The sequence below is a fragment of the Arvicanthis niloticus genome, chromosome 26 (assembly GCF_011762505.2).
Source record: "Arvicanthis niloticus isolate mArvNil1 chromosome 26, mArvNil1.pat.X, whole genome shotgun sequence".
Taxonomy (NCBI): Eukaryota; Metazoa; Chordata; class Mammalia; order Rodentia; family Muridae; genus Arvicanthis; species Arvicanthis niloticus.
The window spans coordinates 19,306,738-19,318,683 of record NC_133434.1 but is presented as its reverse complement, the minus strand read 5'-3'; the positions used below and the strand labels follow the sequence as shown (position 1 = coordinate 19,318,683).

At 40.9% G+C, this 11,946-nt stretch overlaps 1 pseudogene; it reads left to right on the top strand.

The window, feature by feature from the left end:
• Positions 1-2,561: 2,561 nt before the first annotated feature.
• On the top strand, positions 2,562-4,084 carry LOC143439187 (splicing factor 3B subunit 4 pseudogene; annotated as a pseudogene).
• Positions 4,085-11,946: the final 7,862 nt, after the last annotated feature.

Sequence of the window (11,946 nt, the reverse complement as noted above, 5' to 3'; positions counted from 1 at the left end):
TGGTTACTAATTGTTAACTAAGCTTAAGTTATCAGTGAGTCTTGAGATTGAACATCAAAAAAAGTGACCAGAATGAGTTATCAGATCAAGAACATTAGGAAAAACAAGTTTCCCAAAATCCAGTAAGGCCAGTTATAAAGTTTCCTAGAAATATGGGCTTATTAAATATATAATAACCTTCCAACTAGGTACTTGAATATAAGATAGCATTTCCATATACTAATAAGAAAATTTAGTCCACCTTAAGGAGCTCAAAGTTAGGGCTGTACTGTTTGTTAAATCTCTGTTTTCACAACAGTTTACAAACTGCTTGACAGTAAGAGTAGGAAAGACCAATACACTAAGGACTTAGCCAGAAACTAGGGGCTGCTTTAATTTTTTATACCACCAGATGGCAATAGTAAGATGCCATTGAAATCTGCACCTACCCTAACCTTCGGTTTCTGTCAACTTCCTACTTCTGTAGTAAGAAGGAGACTGGTAAGAATAGAAGGAAAGGCAATACACTAAAAAGAAGCAGTTAAAACTATGGGTTCTGACTCAGGTATCCAGGCTCCCAGTCTTCTTCCTGCCACTTACTGGCTGTGCCATTTTAAACTGATATAACAACAACAATAGTAACATAAGCAACTTCATTATTGAAGCCTCAGTTTCTCCATCTCTAAAATGAGGATAACAGGGTCAGGGGAGATTGCTTGTTCAGCCTGTAAAGTGCTTTCCATACAAGCATTGAGAACCCGAGTGCAGATCACAGGCACTCAAATAAAAGGCAAGGCCTAGCAATGAATGTCATTCTATTACTGGGAGACAGACCCCATGGCTCACTGGCAATCAGCTCCAGGCTCAGCTGGAAACTTTGTCTCAAAAATATAAGATGGTGGAGACCAATAAAAGAAGACACGCATCTTTAAGCTCTGTTTCTCACTTGTACACTTAAGTATATACATAAACATGTACACACACATAAATACACATGCATGTGCTTGGTACACTTAAGTATACACATAAACATGTACACACACATAAATACACATGCATGTGCTTGGTACACTTAAGTATACACATAAACATGTACACACACATAAATACACATACATGTGCTTGGTAGACCTTATGGGTTGATGTGTGTATATACCTTAAATTTTTCATAATTTGAAAATCCAAACCCTTTTAAAGAAATCCCATTTAAAGGGAAGGTGGGCATGAAGCCCCACTTCTAGTTAAGGAGCTATGGCATTTGATAGCTGCTTTTAGAGGGAGATTCTGTTTTTTTCTTTAAGAGTATGGCACTAGTAGATTAGCTACTCTCCAGAGCAGGCCCCATACCCAAGGGTATTTGAATAAAATGCACCGCCTCAACAGGTGTGGACATGCAAGGTAGATGGGGGGATGGAGTCAGGAAAAGCTTGAAGGAAGGGGTAAACACAATCAAAATACACTGTATGAAATTCTCAAAAAAATAATGAAAAACATTATCTAGATAAATAAAAAGAAACTTCTTTTAAGAATCACTGAAGGAAAATAATTAATTAAAAATAAAATTTAAAAAAGAGTCACTGAAGGTGTTAACAAGAGGGTTGTTAAAGACAACACCCTAACTCCAGTGACTTGCCCCCTCATGAAAAGGGGCACTTAGAGGATGATGGCAAGATCAAGGCAAAGCCAAGTGATGTTTCTACATGCCAAGGAATAGCAAATATTACCAGCAAATTAGAAGAAACTGAGTGAGTTGTGACAAGTGTGTCTTTTGCAACCATCAGAAGGAAGCAAACCTGCTGTTGCCTTGATCTTTGACTTCTAAACTCCGAAGTTGTGAGAAAAAAAAATAGATTTGTTTTGCTCAGTCCATCCAGCTGTGATACTTGTTTCTAGCAGCTTAAGCCACTAATACAGCACATAAAGACTCATCAAACATCAGCCCTGTACACCTTAGATTAATTGTACAGGCAACACGGTTTTATCTTAACTAACATTTTACCCTACACAGCACAGCTTCTTGCCATGTTAACTTAACCTTAACCCCCAAGACAATGTGTAAGAGTAAAGAGATTGTGCTGAAGTGGGCTCTGCTGCAAATCACCCCAAACCTTCCTTCCAGCAGAGAGAGGCCCAGCCTAGGTTAGGATGCCATGCTGTAAGCTGCTGCGGATTCAGAGCTGCCTACTGAGCCAGTGAGTGATAAATACAGAACTGAGGAAATGCTATCTCCCAGGGGATCTCACACCCACCATGGTGCCACAAACTGCCTCCAGTACAAACACTACCCTTGGCTTAGAGCAGATAGGGGCTGGGGGGACAGAGACAGAGACAGACAGAGACAGATAGAGAGACAAAGAAAGACTAAGAGAGACAGACAGACAGACAGACACAGAGAACACAAGAACACATTCACCCTGCTTAGAATTTTAACTTAAATAGGTCATTAGTGTGTTGTCCTCCTTTAAGTTTTTATTTGAGTGAATGTATATCTCTGGGGAAAGTTGAACATAGAATGGCAAAAAAAAATTAAAGCTTTATTTGTGTTACTGTTAAGAGTAATGATGGGGGGGGGGGGGGGCGGTGCTGCTGCTTAGAGACGGCAGGAGCCCTTTCGCCATGGCTGCCGGACCTATCTCCGAACGGAATCAGGATGCCACGGTGTACGTAGGAGGTCTGGACGAGAAAGTGAGTGAGCCTCTGCTGTGGGAGCTCTTTCTGCAGGCAGGGCCAGTGGTGAACACCCACATGCCGAAGGACAGAGTCACTGGCCAACACCAAGGCTATGGCTTTGTTGAATTCCTGAGTGAGGAAGATGCTGACTATGCCATTAAGATTATGAACATGATCAAACTCTATGGGAAGCCAATACGGGTGAACAAGGCCTCAGCTCACAACAAAAACTTGGATGTAGGAGCCAACATTTTCATCGGAAATCTGGACCCAGAAATTGATGAAAAGCTGCTTTACGATACTTTCAGCGCCTTTGGAGTCATCTTACAGACCCCCAAGATTATGCGGGACCCTGACACGGGCAACTCCAAGGGTTATGCCTTCATTAATTTTGCCTCATTTGATGCTTCGGATGCAGCAATCGAGGCCATGAATGGGCAGTACCTGTGTAACCGCCCTATCACTGTGTCTTATGCCTTCAAGAAGGACTCTAAGGGTGAACGCCATGGCTCAGCAGCTGAACGACTTCTGGCAGCCCAAAACCCACTGTCCCAGGCTGATCGCCCTCATCAGCTGTTTGCCGATGCACCCCCTCCACCCTCTGCCCCCAATCCTGTGGTTTCATCCCTGGGTTCTGGGCTTCCTCCACCAGGCATGCCACCTCCTGGCTCATTCCCACCTCCAGTGCCACCTCCTGGAGCCCTCCCTCCTGGGATACCCCCAGCCATGCCTCCACCACCTATGCCACCTGGGGCTGGAGGACATGGCCCCCCGGCAGCAGGAACTCCAGGGGCTGGACATCCTGGTCATGGCCATTCACATCCTCACCCATTCCCACCAGGTGGGATGCCTCATCCAGGGATGTCCCAGATGCAGCTGGCCCACCATGGCCCCCATGGCCTAGGACACCCCCATGCTGGGCCTCTAGGCTCTGGGGGGCAGCCACCACCTCGGCCACCTCCTGGAATGCCTCATCCTGGACCTCCTCCGATGGGCATGCCCCCCCGAGGGCCTCCTTTTGGATCTCCCATGGGTCACCCAGGTCCCATGGTATGCCTCCTCATGGTATGCGTGGGCCCCCTCCTTTAATGCCCCATCATGGATACACCGGTCCTCCAAGACCCCCTCCCTATGGCTACCAACGGGAGCCCCTCCCTCCACCCAGACCCACTCCACGGCCCCCAGTTCCACTACGGGGCCCACTTCCTCAGTAAATTGCCATCCTCTGTCTCCTTTTATCCTCCCTGTGTCTTCATTTCTTGGACCAATCAGAGATGTTGTAGCTCACCAGGGCTAATGTACTGACCCCTCCCAGCAACTCTGTCCCCATTCCAATGTCATGTTTTCCACAGGGGATTTTTCTTCATTTTTATTTTAAAATGTTGGTCCTAATTTCTTTATACTTGTATAGAAAAATAAAAGTATGCTTCTTGTTTGTTAAAAAAAAAAAGAGTAATGATGGATAATTTTTATTTTTGTTTTATTTCTTGTTTGTTTTATTTAAAGAAAATATCATAGTGGTTAGAGATAAATGTGTAGGGCTGGTGAGCTACCCAGTGGGTAATGGTGCTCGCTGCACAAGCCTTACAGCCTAAGTTGCTTGATCCCTGGAAAGGACATAAAGATGGAAGGAGAGAACCAACTCCACAGTTGTTTTCCTTTTACCTCTGCCAGTGTGTCATGGTATGTGGGCCTACACACACACACACACACACACACACACTCACACTCACACACACACACACACACACATTTACTTACTTTTTAAAAGTTAAACATTTTAAAAATGGTAAAATGGTCCAATTTCTGACATTTCTTTTAAAACATGCTTTAAAGCAATAACTATGATGGGAAGAGGAGGCAAGATTTGATATAAAATAACACTGCATTAATCCTCTGGCTTTTATATACTTGAAAGTGTGTGTATGTCATAAAAGCAGAAAATGAACCAAGAGGGGTGGAAGAGCTCTTCTGGGGGAGTAGCAAGCAAGAAAGGGTAACAGACTCCTGTGACTCGACAGCATACAGGGAGACTATTTGTGGGGGAAGAAGGGGGCGGGTCAAAGGGGGGGAGAGAGGGCATAAGAGAGGAAAAAGAACAAAGCATAAAGAAACACATGTATGAAAATGTGATGAGGTATTTATTGATTTTAAAAGGTTTCCATTAGAAAGTTTTAAAAACAAAAATAGGAAATGACCCACAGGCCCTCTTGCTTAGGGAAGTTTTACAGTGGGTAACGCAGAAAGTTCAGAAATTCCTATGAGTTTCTCCTCACAAGGAGCAATCACAAGTGGCATGAGGCTGAACACTGGCATTTTGTTGGGCATTTACCTAACATCTGCTCTCTTCCAGGAGATGAGTCATGAAGAACAAGACGATATAGATTCCCAGAGATGCCTCTGTGCTGAGTTCCTTCTCAGCCATCTCTTAATTCTCACAATACTGCAAGGAAGAGATTACTTTTATCAAGGGCCAACTGCCTTGCCAGTAATGGGGTTTTGTTGCCTGTTCTACAAATCACCACATGGATAGTTAAGCTGTGTGTCCTGATGTGGGTGCGACTGGGATGCCATGTATACAACTTCTCTTCTACGGATGCACAAGTGGAAATCACTTGCTTTTCTTCTGTAATGTCCCTGTGGGTTTTTGTTTGTTTGTTTGTTTTTTGTTTGTTTTTTGTTTTTTTTTTTTGACATGCATGTCTTAAATACCTTCTGTGTTTCCAACGCTGTAAACACAAAGGTAAATATGGCCCTATCCTAAAGTGTTCACAATCCACCTGTACATGAGCAAAGGTCACTGTGTATTACATGCTGCCTTTGAAGTACATCAAAGAGGCAATTGTAGCACAGAGGAGGAGTCTGACACAGTACTGACTCTTCATAAGCCCGAGAGTCTTCCAAAGTCCCATCTGCCTGTGCAAGCTTCCGTACAGATCAGCAAGTTACCTTGTTATCTCCTACAGCCATTAACAAATGCTTCCTCATGCTGTCGGAGCCCCTTCAAAGTCACAGATGAACTTGCCTTTGAGGTCACTGCTATTGCCCTGAGCCACCGTAGTCGACTCATTCATCCTGCAGTGCCTCCATACAACTCCTAGAGCAGTGCTCTGCCCTTTACTAGTTACACATGTGCTCGTGAGAACCGGAAAAGCAAAGACAACATGGCTAACTTTCCACTCTCCCAAGTGTCCTTTCAACTGTGCATTTTCCTTATTTTGCTGCTAAAACCAGTCAATGTAGAACCTCTTAGCTGATGTAAGTTTTTGATAAAGACAAAATCATCATCATATAAAAAGAACAATGTAAAGATTGAGTCACTTATCATGGGATAATATATCTTTTACCAAGTTCCATGTAGGCAGAGAGATCTGATGGAAGGAGTTACTTTATAGGAAGTTGTTCTGACCTAAAAACATCAAGCCAGCTTATGTTTTTAAAAGACCTGTTTTGTTTTTTCAACAAAAGAGTGTCTTCTTTTTAGACAATATTGCATTTTCCTTCTCTCTTTTATATATAGAAAGCAGATTTCTCAAAATGGCTTTCCAGGGTTGCTAACCCATTTAACCACCAAAGTGCTCTTAGCATTTTGGGATCTGACCTTTTCTCCCTATCAATTGGACTTTCCTCTGGGTCATACCCCAAATAAATTCATACTTTTCTGCTTTTTACTAAATCTAATAATGACCCCCACAAAAATAGCGAGTTTTTATCATCTCTGCTCAGGGACAGGGAGAGTACCAGGTGTCAGCAAGGCTGTGGTAGAGAAGCTGGGTGAACAGAACATGAGCTAGGCCGGCCCAGCCTAATCTGCTTACAGACCAGTCTCTCTCATTAACAGGTACAGGATGAGCATTTTAAGGTTACAATGCATCTCCTACATGAACCAATGCCTGAGTATCTTCCCTCTGATCTAGAACCACATGAAAATTGTCATAATCAAAGTGGAATCACTTATGTCAAACTTTAGTAAAACAGAGTCAGGAGGCCTTGAAAAGAGAGCTTTGGTATATACCTGCTTATCATAAAAACTATGACAAGGACTCTCTGAATACCACAGTCTTGCACAAATATTTCTATAAAGACATCTGCCCAACAACTTTCTGTTCAACAGTGGACCTTTGTTGTTGATCTTTGCAGTCAAGGATAATGGTTTCAAAACAATTTGCCCTTTCACTCTAGATTTTAAAAACCTTTGTTTTTGCCTCTTCTGAAACGCCTACATATATTTTCAGAGTTGCAAATTCCCTACTCATCAATAATAATGATAATAATAATAATACTTTCTCTTGAGATTCTCCCATTGTTTGTTCTTTAGACTGACACTGTCTACAGAATCCAGCCCAAACTCTTTAGCTTAGCATCCAGTGGCTTATGTGATTTCTCGGTTCCTAGATCTGAATCACTACCACTTCCCTAATAAAATTCAGGGCTTGCTGTTCCCTGCAAGCCTGGAACACACTTGCCTATTGCTGACTTTGCTCCTTCTCTCTCTCTCGGGCCAAGAATACTCTTTCCCTATATCTTTATGTCACAGTCCTAATATTAGTCAAATTCAGTTAAGTGCTACACACTCCTTGAGAGTTCTCTCTCCTAATGTCCTTTATTTCTCTCTAGCCACATTTCTCATGGTTCTCTGTCCTTTCACCTGTAGGCAGTGAATGGAATACCAGTAGAGAAAAAGACCCAGAAAGGAAGAGGTTAACTGAGAATCAACCTGTACCTGGACAATGACTTGTAACTGAAAAAAAATGTTTCCAAGAGAAATGGAGACATAGATCAGTTGTTAGGAGCACTGTCTTCTCTTCCAGAGAACCCCCTGTTCAATTCTCAGCACCCACATGGCAGCTCACAACTGGCTGTAACTCCAATTCCAGATCTGACGTCTTCTTCAGGCCTCTGCCATATCTCCACACACATGCTACACAGACATACATGCAAGGGAAATACTCATACACATAAAACAAAAACTGAAAACTTTTTTGAATGTCACCAAGTCATGATCTACTGGTCTAGTCTGACTGTAGATCTATAAATTCAGTAGAGTAAATGGTATTAATATATTTATTCAGTGAATTAACAGATCTGTATTGATCACCTGTTCTATAAATTACAGTCATTCTGTTAGACATTAGGAATGTGAACCATAGAAAACATAGTCTCCAATCTCACAATGGCAATTGTGAGAACTTGTATAAGGTTCCAAGTAACAGTCAATAAAGCATGCTGTGAGACTGCTCTGAGGAATGAATGCAGGGTTTCTGCAGTCCAGTATTACTGAGCTCAGGAAGTTGGATAGAGCACAGCTTCTTCAACATTCCTGCTTGCAAGCCCTTTTCTTACTTAGTCTACCATATAGGTATTTAGGTATAAAAATAAGTACAGAAATCAAACCTTTACTAACAATAACTTCTAACATGTTTTAAAGTATTCCTTTAGCATGGATATAATTTTACCACTTATTGAAGATGAAATTTACATATGCTTATTAATTTTTACATAAGTATGAAATTTGGCTGAACATTTGAAACCGTAGGATATAGAGCATCTTCAATAATTTCCAGATAATTGACATTGTGATTTTATGGTATGATTGATGGTTTGATTGATGATACTCATCAATGCTAAGAATGCCATCCACATAAGATCTAGTACACAATGGTAGAAATATATATGGGATCATTTCAAAAATTATTGGGAGGCTGGAGAGATGGTTCAGAGGTTAAGAGCACTGGCTGTTCTTCCAGAGATCCTGAGTTCAATTCCCAGCAGCCACATGGTGGCTTATAATCATCTATAATGAGATCTAGTGCCCTCTTCTGGCCATGCCAGCACACATGTAGGCAGGATACTATATACATAATAAATAAATATTAAAAAAAAAATTAAATCCTAACCCTAAGCCAAGATTTACCTAATTCTTTCATTTAAAAAATAGTTATTTTATTAAAATGTTACATTAATAAATTTCTAACATAAAACACTAGTAGATTTAACACAAAATTTCTTGGAGGCTCTCAATTTTACAGAGTGAAACATTCTATAATCAAAAAATTGAAAGCCACACCACAGGATGACATTTTGACTTACAAAAAACAGCAACAACAAAAACAATTTTTTAATGAAACTTAAGTTAGCAATGCAAGTAGGGATTTTTAAAAAATCAAACATTATAACACAATACAATGCAAAGATAACACTGATATAATGCACGCTGAGGAATTAAAAGTATGACTTTTTGTTTTCTCTAATTAAGCTCTTATATGAAAACTGTATGTACAGTAAAAACATGGCAATTCATAGCATACATAAATTTCAAATGTGAGCTGAGATGTTTCACCCTTGGCTTAGGTTAGGTCAGAGCTTCCAACAACTGAAATGACCCAAAATATACTTCTGCATTGGGCATTAGATATCTATGTGAATGGCACTCTGAGCCTTGATGGCCATAAAATCACAATGCTGTTTCAGGCAGCATTCATTGAAATTGTGTGGTGTGACAGCATGCACAGTGTAAATTTAGTACACGTATGTTCAGAACCAAGGCTACAGTGAAGCCATGTGACCCAAAAGGATGAGCACTGCCAAATACACCTCGGGTTCATTATGTACTGGGTTTTGAATTAATTTTTGGACATTGCACATTCGAAAACCTTTTACTGTTGTCAAGTTTTTCATGATCCCCAAATCCAGTTATGCAACTCCATTTCAAATCTCATCCCACAATTTAACAAGCTGTGGTGTAGGGGTTGTGCAGAACAAGACTATAAAGCTAGAAATAGGCAATAAATGGAGTCCTAACCTTGCTGCAGAATTTGAACTTTGGCCCTGTGCTGAGTATGTGTCTTTGGTCATATCAGTACATCCCCAGATCCATTTTCTACCCCCTCTTTCTTGCCCTGTCCCCAGCGGACTGCACTACCCAACTCCCTTACCATCTGGTTTCCCATATGACTGGGCAATGGGAAGCTTGAGCAGGCCATCTGTGAGCAGGCAAGCAGGTAGTCATGGTATTTCTTTCCCCATTCCCTTCATACCAATAGCAACAGCTGCATGTCTATAAATTAATAAAGCTCCATCCATTGACCCTCTAACATTCTCCTAGATAGCTTCAGCTGTCTACTTGGCACACCAAAAGTTATCTCAGGGATGCCCAACCGAAGGACTGCCTCAATCAGACTGGCCTATGGGCATATCTATGGGAGATTTTCTTCATTGTTGATTGACGTGTAAGGGCCCAATCCATGGTGGGTGATGCTACACCAGGTGATCCTGGGTTCTATAAGAAAGCTAGTTGAGCACAAGCCAGAGCAAACTATAAAGCAGCTTTCCCCCATGGTTCCTGCCTCTGCTTCTGCTTGAGTTCCTATCTTGACTTCCCTCGATGATGGACTGTGATTGGGAAGTATAAGCCAAATAAGTCATTTTCTCCCCAAATTGTTTGTGTTCATGGTGCTTATCACAGCAACCGAAAGCAAACTAGGACATCCAAAACTATTTCTTTTCCTTCTCCCCTCAGCTCTAACAGCTTCCCACTGCTCCTAGAATCTGGACACCTTTCTGTGCACAATTTGCTTCCCTAATTGCCTCTGTATCTACATAGATTACATAGATTAAAGTCTCTTCCTGTGAGCCATGTGAGACAAATCCCATTTTTATTGGCCAAGACTCCCAACTGTTACAATCCCAAAGCTATATGTCAGAATACACATACCTACTTTAAGAAAGGTATCTCAAGATTAGGTATGAATATCAGAAAGTTCACCAGCGCTATAGTGTGAAGAGACTGAAGAAAAGAGAGAAGGGCACAACCACTTAGGAAGTTATTTCATTATTGACAAGGGATTGAGGGTGGTAAAAAAAATTAAAGAAATAAATAGACTAACAAGATATTAAGAAAGCAGAATTAGTAGGACTTGGTGATCAGCTAAATATCTAAAAATGAAAAGTAACAATCAAAATCAAATAGCACTGAAGACAGTCAAAGGAATGGTGATCAGTGTGTGCTTCCAAGAAATAAAGCCTTCAAGTTTAGCCTGTCCCCACAAGTAATTCCCTCCATACTGCAGAGATGCAAACAAGAGACTGGAAATCATAGACCCAGATCTCTGACTATACACCTTACTCCAATTCTGATGTCAGAATTGTGAAGCAGCTGTTTCTCATAGATCTAATAATAAGGGAAAAAATACTTAGATTATATGGACATTCTGGTCTACAGGATATTCATTTTACTACAGATTAACAAGTTGCTATTTTGGTTTGTGTATAATCTTGAAACTTGGTCTCCCAGAGTCCAATCCACTGAATGATCAAGTCTCTGCATTAGCAAAGAAACTAGATGTAGGCTTGTCCTATTACCTCCTTCCCTCCCACCTCTCCCCAGACTCCAGAACTCTGTGTCCCTGATGCACTCTCTCCTTTAAGAATACACTCTGCCTCCTTCCACTGTACCTGGATGACTCTGTATGTAATCTTTAATAAGTCATCTTTAAGTTTACTGCCTCATAAGGTCTTCTATAGACCCTCTATTGCCTGTCTTAATTCAGCAACATGAAGCAAAAAAAGTTTGTTCAGAAGTGCTAGCACTTAGCTTACTGCCTGGACTACAGCTTTCTTCTTGAGTTGAAAGTAACTAAGTTCAGAGCATACATTTGACTCAATTTTATATCTTTCTAGAATGTCTAGAACACTTTGTGCACTGTATATTAGTAAGTACTTGTTATGTATATAAATGACAAAGTTCAATGCGTATAGTTTCTTTCTATAGTGAATAGAAACTTATAACAAATAATAATAGTAGCAAAGCCAAGAAAAGTCTAAATGAATTGCCCAGGAAGCAAATTTTGTTTCCCAAAGGGGGTTATAAAGTAAGTTAATGTGTGTGTGTGTGTATTGAGAGAGAGAGAGAGACAGAGAGAGAGAGAGAGAGAGAGAGAGAGAGAGAGAGAGAGAGAAAGCACCAAAGGACCTTGTTGTGAATTAGATTTGTCAATACTGATGCTGTAGAAGCCAATTCTGAAGTTATATACCAACATCTGCTTCTCAAGAACTGATTAAATATTTTTCAGTTGCTATGGCATTAGAGTCTATTTTTGACATAGACTCCAAATGCAGCAAATAATATAGAAACTCTAGTTCCTTTCAATGCTATTTGACATTGAGGATTCTAATCTCACTAGTGAGGTCAAAAAAACCACCAGCCTCATGACCACAAAAGATAACTTTCCTTGATCCTCAGCAGCAAATAGCAGAACTTTGTCAGTTGTACTGGCTGCTTGGGCTTTAAACCTGAGA